This window comes from Cricetulus griseus (genome assembly GCF_003668045.3).
Source record: "Cricetulus griseus strain 17A/GY chromosome 1 unlocalized genomic scaffold, alternate assembly CriGri-PICRH-1.0 chr1_1, whole genome shotgun sequence".
NCBI lineage: Eukaryota > Metazoa > Chordata > Mammalia > Rodentia > Cricetidae > Cricetulus > Cricetulus griseus.
In genome coordinates, this window is record NW_023276807.1 from 12,341,327 (window position 1) to 12,355,946 (window position 14,620).

At 42.8% G+C, this 14,620-nt stretch overlaps 1 long non-coding RNA gene and 1 pseudogene across 1 annotated transcript in view; one reads left to right on the forward strand and one right to left on the reverse strand.

The window, feature by feature from the left end:
* Window positions 1–21: 21 nt before the first annotated feature.
* The window catches only part of LOC118239046, a 30,087-nt gene continuing 15,488 nt past the window's right edge, over window positions 22–14,620 (reverse strand). Inside the window, exons 2-3 of the long non-coding RNA XR_004772442.1 lie at window positions 13,378–13,418; window positions 22–80 (exon numbers count right to left, since the gene is read on the reverse strand). This is a non-coding gene — a long non-coding RNA (uncharacterized LOC118239046). The remainder of the gene's footprint in view (window positions 81–13,377; window positions 13,419–14,620) is intronic.
* LOC113832295 lies at window positions 11,380–11,463 on the forward strand (annotated as a pseudogene).

The window sequence follows — 14,620 nt, forward strand, 5'->3', positions numbered from 1 at the left end:
GATAAGTTGGGCCACTGCTTCAGGGGGTCTTGCTTGGTCAAACCATATTAGTCTGGAAGGGATCCATAGCTTTCCATTTTCTGTGGAAACATAAGCAAACACACACATGCGCGCACGCGCGCGCACACACACACACACACACACACACACACACACACACACACACAATGTGAACATAACATGGAAAAATATATCAGTGTATCTAGGCATGTTGGCATACTTGTGTAACCCCAGAACTCAAGAGACTAAGAGAAGAGAATAGCAAGTTCTAACCATCCCAGGCTACTCTATCAGAGATCTGCCTATCTCAAAACAACAAACAAACAAACAAACAAACAAACAAAAAACAAGGGCTGAGAATGTAGATAAGTAACAGGTGACTTTCCTATTCTGTTCAAGGTTCTGGGTTCAACCTCTAGATTGAAAAATGAGATTATGTATCTTTTATACATCTTATCAGTGCTCTGTCTGTCTGTCTGTCTGTCTATCTTATAAATCAGAGCTTCTCATCACAAGTAACAGGGAAAACAGAGGAGGGGGTGGGGAGATAGATTAATTAGTAAAGTACTTGCCTTGCAAACAGGAGGACCTGGGTTTTGATTCCCAGCACCCATTAAAAACAAAAACAGTAAAGCTGGGCATAGTGGTGCACACTTGCAATCCTAGTGCTGGGGACACAGATCCAGGCAGATCCCTGGTGATCACTGGCCAGTGAGCCTGCTCTGCTTAGTGAGTTACATGGCAGTGAGAGATCCTGTACTGGGGCAGAGGGCCATAGGGCCAGTTTATGAATAACGGGAATGGTCCAAGATGTCTAACACTGAACATCCAGGGGGCTATGAGTCAGAAAAAAGTAGTTGTCACCAGATGTTTGTAAAGCATAAACTTCTCTGAATGGTAGATGTCACTTATGTAAGTATTTATTTGTACAAATATGGCCTTTAGGACCAGAGGCCTTAGCTTTTACTTGAGCCTTTACCAGACTGCCCGTGTGTGTCTGTGTGCTATCTCTATGCAGCCCCTGTACTGATCACCCTGTGTGTGTGCCTGTGCCTGCTTGTATGTGGCACGAGTGTGCTGGTGTGTGCCTGGGTTCCTGATGATGTCTGCCTGCCTAGTGGCCTTTGTCCAGAGTGAATGAAATACATTCACTTACTTTCATTTCCTCACAATCTCTTCCCTCTCTTTGCCTACAAGACTGCATTTTTCTCCTGCATGGTAACCTGGACCTCACAGCTGGCAGAGTCAGCAGGATCCTGAAGAGGTGGACTGGAGCCCTGAGTCACTGGGAATGGAGCAGATGGAGATCAACAGTGTTTTGACTGTGCTGAAAGCTGGCCTCGAAGACACTTTGCAGTGAGAAGCTGAAGTACGATTGAGAGCCAAGAGAAAACCTCAGTTCGTGATTTGGAGCATTAAGTCCCTTTTATAAAAAGGAAGGGTATATAGACAGAGCCCTGGGGTGCCAGTCCTTGCCTGGTTGTTGAACCTCTGGGATAAGGGGGTAGAATGTCTCATTAACTGCAGGACAGATGGAGAAATTGACCTCTATCACCACCTATCCCTCTTTGAGGAAGTGCCTACAGGTCCCAAGGCCACAAAACTGGGGAGAACAGTTGCTAATGAGCTGGCTTATAGCCAGAGTATGTCTGGTATGGACCAACGCTGGCAAATTGCCAGAGACTATGAGTAAATAAACCACCTACTTGTACTTAATACTGATAGTCTGAGGGTAAAAAATATGCCAGGCTCACCAAATGAAACAGTTGCTCTTGAGAAGCCCAGGCTACCCTGTGCTGCAAACAGCAGGCCTCCTCCTACCGTGCCAAGGCTGGGTGCATTGCTACTGTATTTTTACGTGAAGTTCTATGGATCTCACTATTCATCGATCCCCCATTAATGTACACTTATTGACACTGGAGCTGACTGTATTTTTGTCTGTGGGAACCTGGACTGGTGGTGTACATGCATGACCAAGGCATTGTTAGTGACTATGACTATTTGGCACCCCTGGCCATATACATAAAAAAAATAAAAACAAGACTCATAGTCTCTGCGGTGGTTTGAAAGAAAATGTCCCCAAAGGGAGTGGCACTATTAGGAGATGTGGTCTGGCTGGAGGAAGTTTGTCACTGTCAGGGAGGGCTTTGAAGTCTTTTTCTCAAGCTTCCCTCAGTGTGACAGTAGTCTACTTCCTCTTGCTACTGAGTCGAGATGTAGGACTCTCAGCTCCAGCACCACATCAGCCTGCGTGCTGCCATGCTCCCCGTCATGATGATAACGGACTGGACCTCTGAAAGTGTAATCGAGGCACCCTTGATTAATCTTTTCTTTTCTTTCTTTGCCTTTTCTTTCTTTTTTTTTTCTTGATTTTTTGAGACAGGGTTTCTCTGTGTAACAGTTCTGGTTGTCCTGGAACTTGCTTTGTAGACCAGGCTGGCCTTGAACTCACTGAGATCTGCCTGCCTCTGCCTCTCAAGTGCTGGGATTAAAGGTGTGTGTCACTGCTGCCCAGCAAATGTTTTCTTTATAAGAGTTGCCATGGTCATGGTGTCTTCAATAAAAACCCTAACTAAGACAGCATCTGAGGAAAGACTTCAAGGTTGACCTTTGACCTCCAAATTCTCATTACTCATGTCTATTTCATACATGAATACACGGTTGTATGAACTCATACAAACATACCCTTCTATATGAACAGAGATGAGGGAGGGAGGGATAGGAGAGGGAAGAGAAAGAGAGAGAGAGAGAGAGAGAGAGAGAGAGAGAGGAGAGCTTGCTTCTCAGCCCAGAGAAGTGTAGTGTTAAGGCACTGCAATTGCTTTTAGATATAAAAGACATTCTTACTAGTTACAACAGCAAACATTTGATAACTGTTCTTGTTAAAAATTTAAAAGACAAAATTAAGCAATTACTGCCCAATTTAGTTCGGCAGAAAATGGAACAGAGCGACAGAGGGGATTAGCTAATTCTTTTCTTTCTTTCTTTTTTCTTTTTTCGGTTTTTCAAGACAGGGTTTCTCTGTGTAGCTTTGGAGCCTATCCTGGCACTTGCTCTGGAGACCAGGCTGGCCTTGAACTCACAGAGATCCACCTGCTTCTGCCTCCCGAGTGCTGGGATTAAAGGCGTGCACCACCAACGCCTGGCAGGATTAGCTAATTCTAACACACTGACACACACACACACAGACACACAGAGACACACACACACAGACACACAGACACACAGACACATACACACACACACACACACACGTGCACTCGAGCACTCATGACAAAACTCAACCCAATCCATTATCTAACCTCAATAGTTCTGAAACTGGACCATCTAAGAGAAGATGCTGTCTTAATTTCTTTACCTTTTGCTGTGTTAAAAATACTCTGACAAAAGCCATTTATTTATACAGTTTTATCTATCTTACACTTCCAGGTATAATAAATTATTGCTGGGAAGTCCCAGTCACGTTATAGTCACAGTCAGAAGCAGCGAGCAATGAATAATGCTTGCCAGTGCTCAGATCAGCATTTCTACTTTCAGGATCCCTTGCCTAGGAATGGTGCCACCCATAATTGAATCTTCCCACATCAATTCACATAATAAGATACCCCTCAGAGACATCCTCAGAGCCTAACATTTATCTAGATGATCCCTCACAGGTCTACCTAGAGGCCTGCCTCCTATGCGTTAGGTTGACAATTACTGTCAACCATTATAACTGGTCAGGATTATGGGCATAGTGAGCCATTCATTACTTCCAGAGTGACCCAGGACAGTGTGGGCCCACAGAGGATGCCCTCCAAACAGAATAGGGTCACTCTTGGTGCCTACAAAGCCATAAGCAGCCTAGGGAGATGACTGTGGAAGGAGAGTTCTTCCATTTTGAGGACAGCTTGGGGACAATTTGTAGGCTGGGTGTCACCAAACAAGGATAATTTTATTGGGGAACCTCAGGCACATTTGTATTGTATGAACATCATCCCACAGTAGGGACAGGCCTCTTCCTTAGCATGCTCTCTTGGTGATTACACTGTTTCACACACTATATGTTCATAGTCGGTAGATGAGAGAATTTAACATTATAATGAACAAGTTTACTTTAGGTCATGGGGAAGGATGATCCCACATTTTATGGAAGGACTTCTCTGAAACCAAAAACCGACTTGAAGAGATATTTGGAGGCTCTTTAAGGGCCAACAAAGCCTGGGAGTTTACTTTTGAGTTCCTAACTACAAGCTATCAGGTGCAGGACATGATAGCTTGATGCTATCCCAAAGCTGGCTGCAGAACTGGGCTCATGAGTACGCATCAGGTGCTGGGTGATCACAGGTTGGCAGGACCAACATGGCCCGTCAGATGCCAGGGAATCCTACCAGCACCAGCCTGTGCCAGACATACTTGGCAAAAAGGACTCTTTTACGTCTTTCTCCAAAGCCTGCCTCAGTTTCTCAGCCAGCGCCTTGGCTTCTGGGAGCCTGGTGTATGCTGAGGGAGGGGCTGGGCTTTAATGTGAAAGCACTCAAGATGGAGCTTGTGATTGATTGCGGTTCAGATTTCAGAGCACCCAGGGCAAGCAGAAGAGCCACCAGCTCTCTGAGGGACATTCAGATAAGGTGGCTGGGGTCAGATGCCATGGCCCAAGAATTGAGCGGTTGGAGATTCTTGTAATTTGGGAGGCTGGAAGGAAGCAGCAATATCTTCAAAATTCTGAAAGAAAATTGTGTTGATTTGGGCCACACTACACTAGCTCTGTGGATTTGCTCAGCTGCCAGAGCCCGAGTCACAGCCCTAGAGGCTTCTACCAAATAACACATTTTCTCACATCTGTGGATGATGAAAGTCTGTTACTGAAGTGTCAGCAAGTTTGATTTCTTCCTGGGCCTTTCTCCTTACCCAGAGATGGTCACTCCCACACCCTATACTTACGGGCTCGTTATTTACAAGGTCACTTTGCATCGTCTGTGTCCTAATTTCTTTTTTAGCTTATCTTTTTGTGTATCGTACTCGTGTATCATATGTGCATGCATGTCCGTGTGTGTGTGTGTGTGTGTGTGTGTGCATGCCTGTGTGCTTGTCAGAGGAGCACATTGGATAGCTTCCTTTATTTCACTCTGCCTTATTCCATTTGAGACAGGGTTTTTAATTTAGCCTGTCATTCACCGTTCACTATTATTGTTGTTGTTGTTATCATCATTATTGGCTAGGCTGGTCGACCAGTAAGCCCTTAAAATCTTCCTGTTTTTCCCCACCCTTCACCTAGAATGCTGGTGTCATAGGCATGTATAGCCACATATGGCTTTTAGATAGGTGCTGGCGATCCAAACTCAGGTCCTCTTGTATGTACAGTAAGCTCTCTTACCCACAAAATCCATCTCCTACTTGTCATGCTAGATTAAAGCTCCCACTAACAGCCCCATGTTGCCTTAATTACTCCTTCTAAGGTCATGTCTCCAAATATAGTCAGAATCTGAGAGAGAGGAGTTAGGACTTCAACATATGAATTTGCTGTAGACACAACTGAGCCTATAACATCAGGTAACAGTCATGAGTGGGAATGTAAGACATTTCCAGATGTGCACATTTCTCCAAAATGTCACTGCCCAGGCTGCAGGAAACAGGGGTGCAATGGGATGGGGAGCTCCCCAGAAGGCTCCCCAGAAGAGTAGTGAGGGGAAACCTCTCCCTGGCTGAGCAGATGGAGTGGTCAGGGCCTTCCAGGGAGATTTTACAGGAAATAAAATTAATGTATTAAATTGATGTATTGGAATGAAGTGAAAGCAATTTTACACCCATGGGGAAGGGGTCCAAGGAGTAGAGAGGAATTTGAGGATAATTTTGGCACAAGTACAGACAAAAATTGTCAGGTCCAAAGGAAACTTACACTTCCCCAAGTTCTGGAGGCAAGACAAAAGCCAGCATTCCTCAGGAGCTACCAAAGGAGCCAGTTCCCTTATCACTGGCAGAAGGGACAAATGAGTGTCTGTGATGCCTATTAGCATACCAAAGCACATACCAAAGGGCTTGCTGGCCTCCAGGATCCCTTGGGATCACAAGTACCTGTTCCACATACAGAGTCCATGCTAGCATCCTGGCTCTTCTCACCCAGCCCCTTATCCTAGACTCCAGCTCAGGGGCTTCCCTGGCCCCAGCTTCTCATTTCTCTGTATAGCCCTGCTATTTTGGCCATGCTTGCTCTTTCTTTTTTGTCTTCCTCACTTGGTCCTCTCTCTGTCTTCCTCTCTTGCTTTCCCCCTGTCCCTCTCCTCTCACCGCCCAGTCCAGTCTGCTGACCACGTTCAGTCAACTGCTTTCTCTCCCTGCTCTGAACTCTTCCAGATGCCTCTGGCTGTACTGTCCCTCGTATCTATAATAAAAATCTTCCGCTTATCATACCTTGGAGTAGGCATGTCCCTAGTTGATACAAAAAGAAACAGATGTAATGTGGAATAACTAGGCAGTTTGGTTAAAACAGACAACAGAAAGATGCCAAACAGGAAAAGAAAGCGAAGCAGATGAAAACCACTAAGCAAACATTAACTACAGAGAAAATTTTAAAAGTTGTGTATAAAAGGCTTGGGACTGAAAGCCTAAATTAACATAGTCACAATGTGTACATTGAATGACAACTTTATCAGGGACAACGGGACCATCTCTCAACTCTGAAATCAAAAGCAAAACTGGACTCACTGCTCACTCAAGCAAGCAGGACACTGTGGTTCAGGCTGTCTCCAGGAGGGAGCCAAGCAGCAGGAGCGCTGATCCACCAATCACTGAGGCTGGGGACAGGGGAGTCTGTTCTCCGATTGGCTGAATTTCACACAGGGATGATACTGATTGGTTGGCTGCAAAACATCTTCCCTGAGGCCATTGAAAGGGGTTAGCACCGGTTCTGCTGCTGTGTTACCATGGCTACAATACAATAGGGCTTTTCCCAGGAGTGTGGGAACTTCTGCGTTCTCAGTCCCTCCAGAATTAGGATGTAACCATGCTGTTGACAATGAGAGTTGGAAATTATGTAACTTGTGTGTGGTCCTTCTGACTGCTGGGGAGTAGAAGCCCCAGGAGAGAGAAAACTCTCCTTCTAGTGTGGGGATGAGGATCACACCCATAAAAGCAAAGTTAACCCTGTAGGCAGTTCCTTAAACTGATAAATGTAATTTCAAACGAACGGTTTCCTCTGAGAAGTCACACGCTATGGGGCAGATCAAGGGCATAGCTATTTGTCCAACTTATATGGTTATTGGATGCTTTAAATTTCACTACTCATAATTTGAAATTATGCCGTGTGCATGTGTGTGCACGAACATACATTGAATGTGCTTGTATGTGTGCACAGGGGCTCATATACATGTGTGAATGTATATGTGAGGCCAGAGGTTGGCACTGGAGATCTTCCTCTATTAATCTCCACCTTAATTTTTGAAACATAGTATCTTATTCAACCTGGAGCTCAGGATTTGTCTAGACTAGCTGGCCCCAAGTCCAAGGGCGGTGCTGTCTCCTCTGTATGTAGGCAGGTTACAGGATCCCACCGTTGGGCTACATGGTTTTTAGGCCATCTTTTTTTTTTTTTTTTTTTTTTTTTTTTTTTTTTTTTTTTTTTTGAGACAGGGTTTCTCTATAGCTTTGGAGGCTGTTCTGGAACGAGCTCTGTAGACCAGGCTGGGCTTGAACTCACAGAGATCCTCTGACTCTGACTCCCGAGTGCTGGGATTAAAGGCATGCACCACTAACATCCGGGGCTACATGGTTTTTAAATGGTGCTGGGGATTTGAACTGAGATCCATCCCCTTAGGCTTGCAAAGCAGGTACTTTACCCACTGGACTATTTGCCCAAACCCCTTTGAGAACATTTTTTTTTTGAAAATTCAATTAACTTTTAGAAATTTTTACCTGAAAAGTTTGAAAACACACATTGAAATGTTTTGTGACAAAGCACAGAAGTTTGGGCTCACAGAAACAAATGGCTGGATTTCTGTAGCTCCCCTGTGAATCTAAGGGAAAGGTTCCCCCAGACCCAGCCACAGAAAGTCTTTATTAACCCATGCTGCTGGAAAGGCTGAGAGAGTTCCCAATGTTTCAGGAAAATGGGACGTGAACACAAGAGAGTAGAACACACAGGTGGGTGGGTAGAACACACAGCTAGGTGCTTCACAGAAGAGGATGGCATGGGTGTGTCCACGAAGGATGCTGTTTCTCATTAGTGAGAAAGTAACTATAAGCCGAGGACTTGGGAAAATTCCATTCCACACAGGACAGTCTGACATTGTCTTACTAGGGGCAGACATCTGTTGTGCTAGATTATAGTGTTTGGGACAAGCACCAAGCTGAGTGCATATACGTGGACTGAAAGTGTGTGTTTGAAGGAGTGTATGTAATCATCCCTCACTTCAAGAAGAAATGCCTTCTCCCAATGATCTCCAAGAGTGTCCTCTGCAAAAGGCCCGAAGCTGAGTCCCTGGAGTCCATAAACTGCCTTCTGGTCCATTAGAAGTCAAGCAGTCCTGAGATGCCCCCCTTCCCTAACCTCCAGTGCCAGGGAGCACTAATGGCCTGCCCATGGGCCCAATTGACACTGTTTCTGATGGGGACTGTCAAAGTGCAGGCGGTAATGAGGGGAGAAGCCTGTGGGAGTCGGCTTTTTATTACTGTAGCAAACACCTGTGGTAATTAGCTCATGAAGATGAAAGACTTATTTTAGCTTATAACTTTGAAAGTGTGTGTGTGTGTGTGTGTGTGTGTGTGTGTGTGTGTGTGTGTGTGTCAACCTCAGTTGCTCAGGTGTTGTTCACCTTGTTTTCTTGAGACAGGATCTCCCATTGGTCTGAACTCACCGTGCAGACTAGAGTGGTTTGCCAATGAGCCACCAGGATCTATCTGCTTGTCTCTACCTCCCCAACTACCTCACCTTACAACTGTGTTCCACCACACCTAGCATTTATCATCATCATCATCATCATCATCATCATCATCATCATCATCATCATTATTGTCATTATCATTACCTAAGCTCAGGGTCTCAAATACTGGCTAGGTTTCCAAGGCAAGCACTTAACCCGTTCTCAGGAAATCAATAGGACTAAGTCAGATAAGAAGCAGTGAGCCAGTAATGTACGCTGAACGAGGATGGCAAACAGAAACCACTCTTGGAGTTTCCATAGAGTCCAGGAACTGGAGCATGGCTGGTGACATTTGAAGTTTGTTAAGTTCAAGTATTAAAAATTTATGGGTTTAAAAACAGCCTTACAAGCTTTATGTGGGGACCGGAAGATAGCTGGGAGATGATAGCTCACTAAGCAAAATGCTTGTCTTGCAAGCATGAGGACCTAAGTTCATGCCCTAGAATGCACGTGCTAAAACCAGGAGTGGTTTGTTATCCCAGCAGTGGAGAGTTGGAGAAGAGTAGTCACCAGCCTAGCCTGCTTGGCAAATCCCAGATCAGTGAGACCTTGTCTTAAAAATGGCAGAATCTGGGGAATGCCATTCAAGGTTGACCTCTTGCTTCTGTGTGCACACACATTCATGTATGCACAAACTCAAATGAACACACACACACACACACACACACACACACACACACACACACACACTTCCTGATTGCATGCACTCACATGCATACCCATGTAGGCAGTTTTATGCAAAAGAAATAAAAAGTGTAATTTCAGATGAAAAAGTAGGAACAAGAAAAGTCAACCATGACAGTAAATTACAAGAGAAAAAGAAATTAATCAGAAAAGCCAGACAAACAGAAAGCACAAAATAATATGCCATAAGGGGTTGAAAAGAAACCTGAACAGATCGGTGAGCACACTAACCATGGTGGCTGACCTCTCCTGCTTCAAACAGAAAACAATACCTAGTAGTGGAATTTAGAAGAACAATTCAGATTTAGATTGTTTACAGAATCACACTCAAAATGTGACCAAACAAACAAAATCCTGAAAATTAGCATGTAAACACCCCCTATGGAAATACTAACCAACCAACAAAACAAAACAAACAAACAAACAAAAAACAGCATCATGAAGAAAAAAAATTATAATTGAAAAAAGAGGCAAAAAGAACTCACCAGAACATCCCAAATGATATACAACTAAAACTCAGCTTCATATTTACAAAGCAGAATGTGACATAGTTATAAGAAATTCGTAAGAGTTTGCTTCTCTCAGGTGATGCCTATCAAAACACTGTAAGGACACACAGAGAATTTGAACTGCACAATTAATAAGCTAAATTTATTGAAGAATTATGTAGCACACACATATCAGTAACATGGAATTTTAACACTAAATTGATCATCTACTAGACCAAATGCCAATCTCAATGAATTGTGGAGATGTTATATAGCATGTGAACAAACCAGAAATCAATAATAAATAACTGAAGGCGTTGGAAAGATGGCTCAGTGGGTAACTGTGCTTCCTCAGTAGGCTTGAGGCTCTGAGAGTGAATCTCCAAAACCTACACAGAAAAAGTCAGGTTTGGCTATATGTGTGTCTGTGACCCCAGTTCTGTGAAGGGGAAATACAAGGGGATTGATGGGTCTTGGTGGCTGCCAACATGGTTCCAGGTTCAATGAGACACCCTGTCACAAGAAAATAAGGTAGAGAGTAACAGATTGGGATACCTGGCAGCCTCCTTTGGATTTTACACATGTTCACATGGACATGTGCACGCATTCTCTCTCTGTCTCTCTGTCTTTGTCTCTGTCTCTGTCTCTCTCTCTCTCTCTCTCTCTCTCTCTCTCTCTCACACACACACACACACACACACACACACACACACCACAGCATATGAACACACACAGGAACAGAAAATGATAAAGCAAAACAACAAAAACAACAACAAAAAACAAAAAACAGGAATCAGATATGTAGGTAGAAGTTTCTATCCTGCCTGGTCCTGAAGCCCTTCAGTCCCAAATAAGCACACAGAGGCTTACATTAATTATAAACTGTTTGGGTGCTAGCTAAGGTTTCTTATTGATTAGATCTCTCTTAATTATTAGCCCATTTCTATTAATCTGTGTATCTCCACATGGTCTTGGCTTCCTGGTGATCCTCAAGCCTCTTGCTTTCTTGGCAGTTACATGGCATCTCCCTAGAGACTCACTCTCTGCATTCTTCCTCCCAGAGGAATTCTCCTAGTCTGGTTGCCTCGCCTATACTTCCAGCCTGGCTACATCCTGCCTGTCCATTAGCTGAAACAGCTTTATTCAGCAACCAATAAGAGAAACATATATTCACAGCATACAGAAGAACATCCCCCATCACAGATGAGCAAAAGCCATTTATTTAAGGATATAGGAAATATATGTAAGGATAATTTATAGGTTAAAAGGGAATAAAATGTTAATAGAAAACGTTTAAGTTTGAACTATGAAAGACTATACTTTCAGGGATCATTTCTATAGTTTGTTAAATTTGAACTGTGACAAAAGCACTGGATATAAAAACAAGTGTTTGTATTTAAATAGAAACTTACTTTGCTTATATTAATGATTAATAAGTAAGACTTTAACTCAGTGATGAGAAAAATAGGAATATAAGCCAAGAAAGTAGAAAAAAGAAAACACAGAGAACAGAAATCAATGAAAGAGGAACTGAAAAGTGGGACTGCAATTCTAATCAAATAGCCAGTTTAGTTGACTTCTTAACAAATGTTACTTGCCAAAACTGACTTATGATGAGATGGCAAAGTTAAGTAGACACATAATCATCAATAAATGAGATCAGTGTTTAAAAATCTGCAGAGGGCTGTGGAGGTGGCTCTGTATGTCCAGTACAACACTGGACTTTAGATCCTCAGTTTCCACTTAGCAGGCATGGTGGCCTATCTCTAACTTTAGCACAAAGGAGGCAGAGACAGGGGATCCCTGGAGGGTATTGCCTAGATAAGACTAGTCAAGTCAGTGAGTTCTGGGTTCAAGAGAGAAACCCTTCCTCAATATATAAAGTGGAAACAGATTGAGGAAGACCCTGGCATCAAACTTTGGCCTCCACATAACCTTTGGCCTCCACATACATACTCACATATGCCCATGTATAAGGCCCCCCACCCAACCTCACACATACATATGCAAAACAAAAGTTTACAAAGACAGTGTCCGCCAGTGGTCTGGGGTGGTAGGAGATGCCAGATGGCTGTAGGGTGAGTTTTCAAAAGAATGAGGGAACAGATAATCCCCATAGTATGTAAACTATTCTAAAGAATACAGGGAACGAACGCTTCTTGGTTCATTTTGTAAGGCTAGTGTAACCTTGTTATAAAAAATAAATGAGGATGTAAATAGAGAGAATTGCAGGTCAACTACACTCATTAACATAAATAAACCAATAAACGTCAGACAAACTCCAGTAATGAATAAATAGAATAGTGTACCATGACTGCTTTGCTCCTCTGAAAGCACTAGGGATTAGCATTATTAAACACAAAGCTAGACATATCTAAGAAGAGGGAACCACAACTAAGAAAATGCTTCCAGAAGACTGACCTGTAGGCTGGTTGATGTGGCATTTTCTAAATTAGTGACTGTTGTGGAGGGCCCAGCCTATTGTGTGTGGTGCTACCCTTGGGCAGGCGGTCATGGGATGCATAAAAAAGCTGCTTGAGCAAGCCATGATTGAACAAGCCAGTAAGCAGTGTTCCTCCAAGACTACTGCTTTAGTTCCTGCCTCCAAGTTCCTGCCCTGCTTAAGTTCCTGTCCTGACTTCCTTCAGTGATGGACTGTTTGTCACATAAAAATAGAAGTAAAATAAACCCTTTCCTCCTCAAGTTGCTTTTGGTCATGGTGCTTTGTCATAGCAATAATAACCATAACTAAGACAAAAGGCAACCTTAAAAATTTTTACTACAGATTAAAGAATCAGTAACAAGCACTTAACACATTAGGAGCAGAGGGAGCATCTTTAACTCAGTGAATGTGGGTTTTATGCATGCAGGGAAAGGTCGCACTTAATATCTGCATGATTTGTTTAAAATCGAAGATGATGACAAGTGCTTTGCTCGTCACTGTGCCTGAGCTCTTAACCTGTATTATAGGGCAGGGGTATGAAGATTAGAAAGGGGGAAACACATTTTAGTATTTGCTGGTTTTATGATTAATATATAGAGAAATCTAGAAGAGTCTTCAAGACTATTTAGTTGAGGAAAGAGCTCAGCCTAATACAGACAGGTGAAGAGAACGGTGATGCTGTGTTCAGGGCAACATCATAAAAATTTTTTAATGTAAAGTTTTGAAAGATACAACTTCTAACGATACCAATCCCTATAATATAAGATTAGGAAAATGTGCATGAGACATGTGCGGAGGTGGATCTGCCTGGTCAGTGTACTGCACACAGGGGTCGTCAGATCACAGACCATGACAAGCGACTCACAGTGGCATCTCTGCCTCCTTAGAGAAAGTTCGAAGACATCCCTGAAAAAGCAGAAGTAAATGTGAATTGGCAGGGAATTTTATTATCCTTAACAATAACAAGCATCAATATAAAGATGTTAGTTCTCCCCAAATTAAGTTGTGAATTCATTGTTATTCAAATTAAAATTGAACTTGGTATTATTTCTTGTCATGTGACAAAGTGGTGATTTCAAAATATATGGAGAATTAAGGGCTAAGAATACAACTAAAACTCTGGAAAATTGATGGGGACTAATGATTCTTTGATACATTAGAAATCTAATGAAGCTTGTAGTTAAGGCAGTATGGTATTGGCACGATAGGAATGTGACAGACCCAAGTATGTGTGCACCAAGTATGTGTGCAAACAATGTTTAAGTGGTTAGCATGAAACTGGTGGGGCCAGATTTTTCTATAACTGATATAAAGACAAACACTTGTCTTCAAGGGAAAAAATAAAGCTAGATTCTTTCTGTGTGTGGCTGCACTGGTTAGTTTTGGTCAACTTGACACAAACTAGAGTCACCTGGGAAGAGGGAGCCTCAGTTGAGGAATTTTCTCCATCAGCTTGTCCCGTGGGCATGTCTGTGGGGCATTTTCTTAATTTCTAATTGATGTGGGAGGGCTCAGTACACAGTAAATGATGCCACCTCTGGGCAGGTATTTCTAGGTTGTATAAGATAGTATGCTGAGCACACCCTGGAGGGTGAGGCTATAAGTAGCATTCCTCCACAGCTTCTGATCTTGCTTGAATTCCCACCTCAATGAAAGGCTATGTGCCCTGTAAGTTCTTGCCATCTCCGAGTTGTTTGGGGTCATGGACAAGCTTGGCTTTGGTCATAGCAAAAGGAGGTTAATTAGGACAGGTTTGTATAAAGTGAATTAAAAATCTAAACATGTACAGTAAAGCATTTTAGAATATTGGTGACTATCTGAGGCTCTCACTATAAATATTGAATAACACAAAAAGAAAAAAAATCACAAAGAATAATAAAAATCCAATATCTGTATTTGTAAAAGACACTAAAACAACATAAAAGCACAAACCATTTTGTTAATAACAAAAATTAAGTAGCCAACCTGTATAAAGAATTCCCACAAATCAAGAAGGAAAAAGACAACATAATACAAAGTGTGCGGTGGTGGTGGGGGCAAACACTATGAATGAGCCATTCATAGAGAGAGAAATATCAAAAGAATGACAACCATGGCCAAAGGTGTTC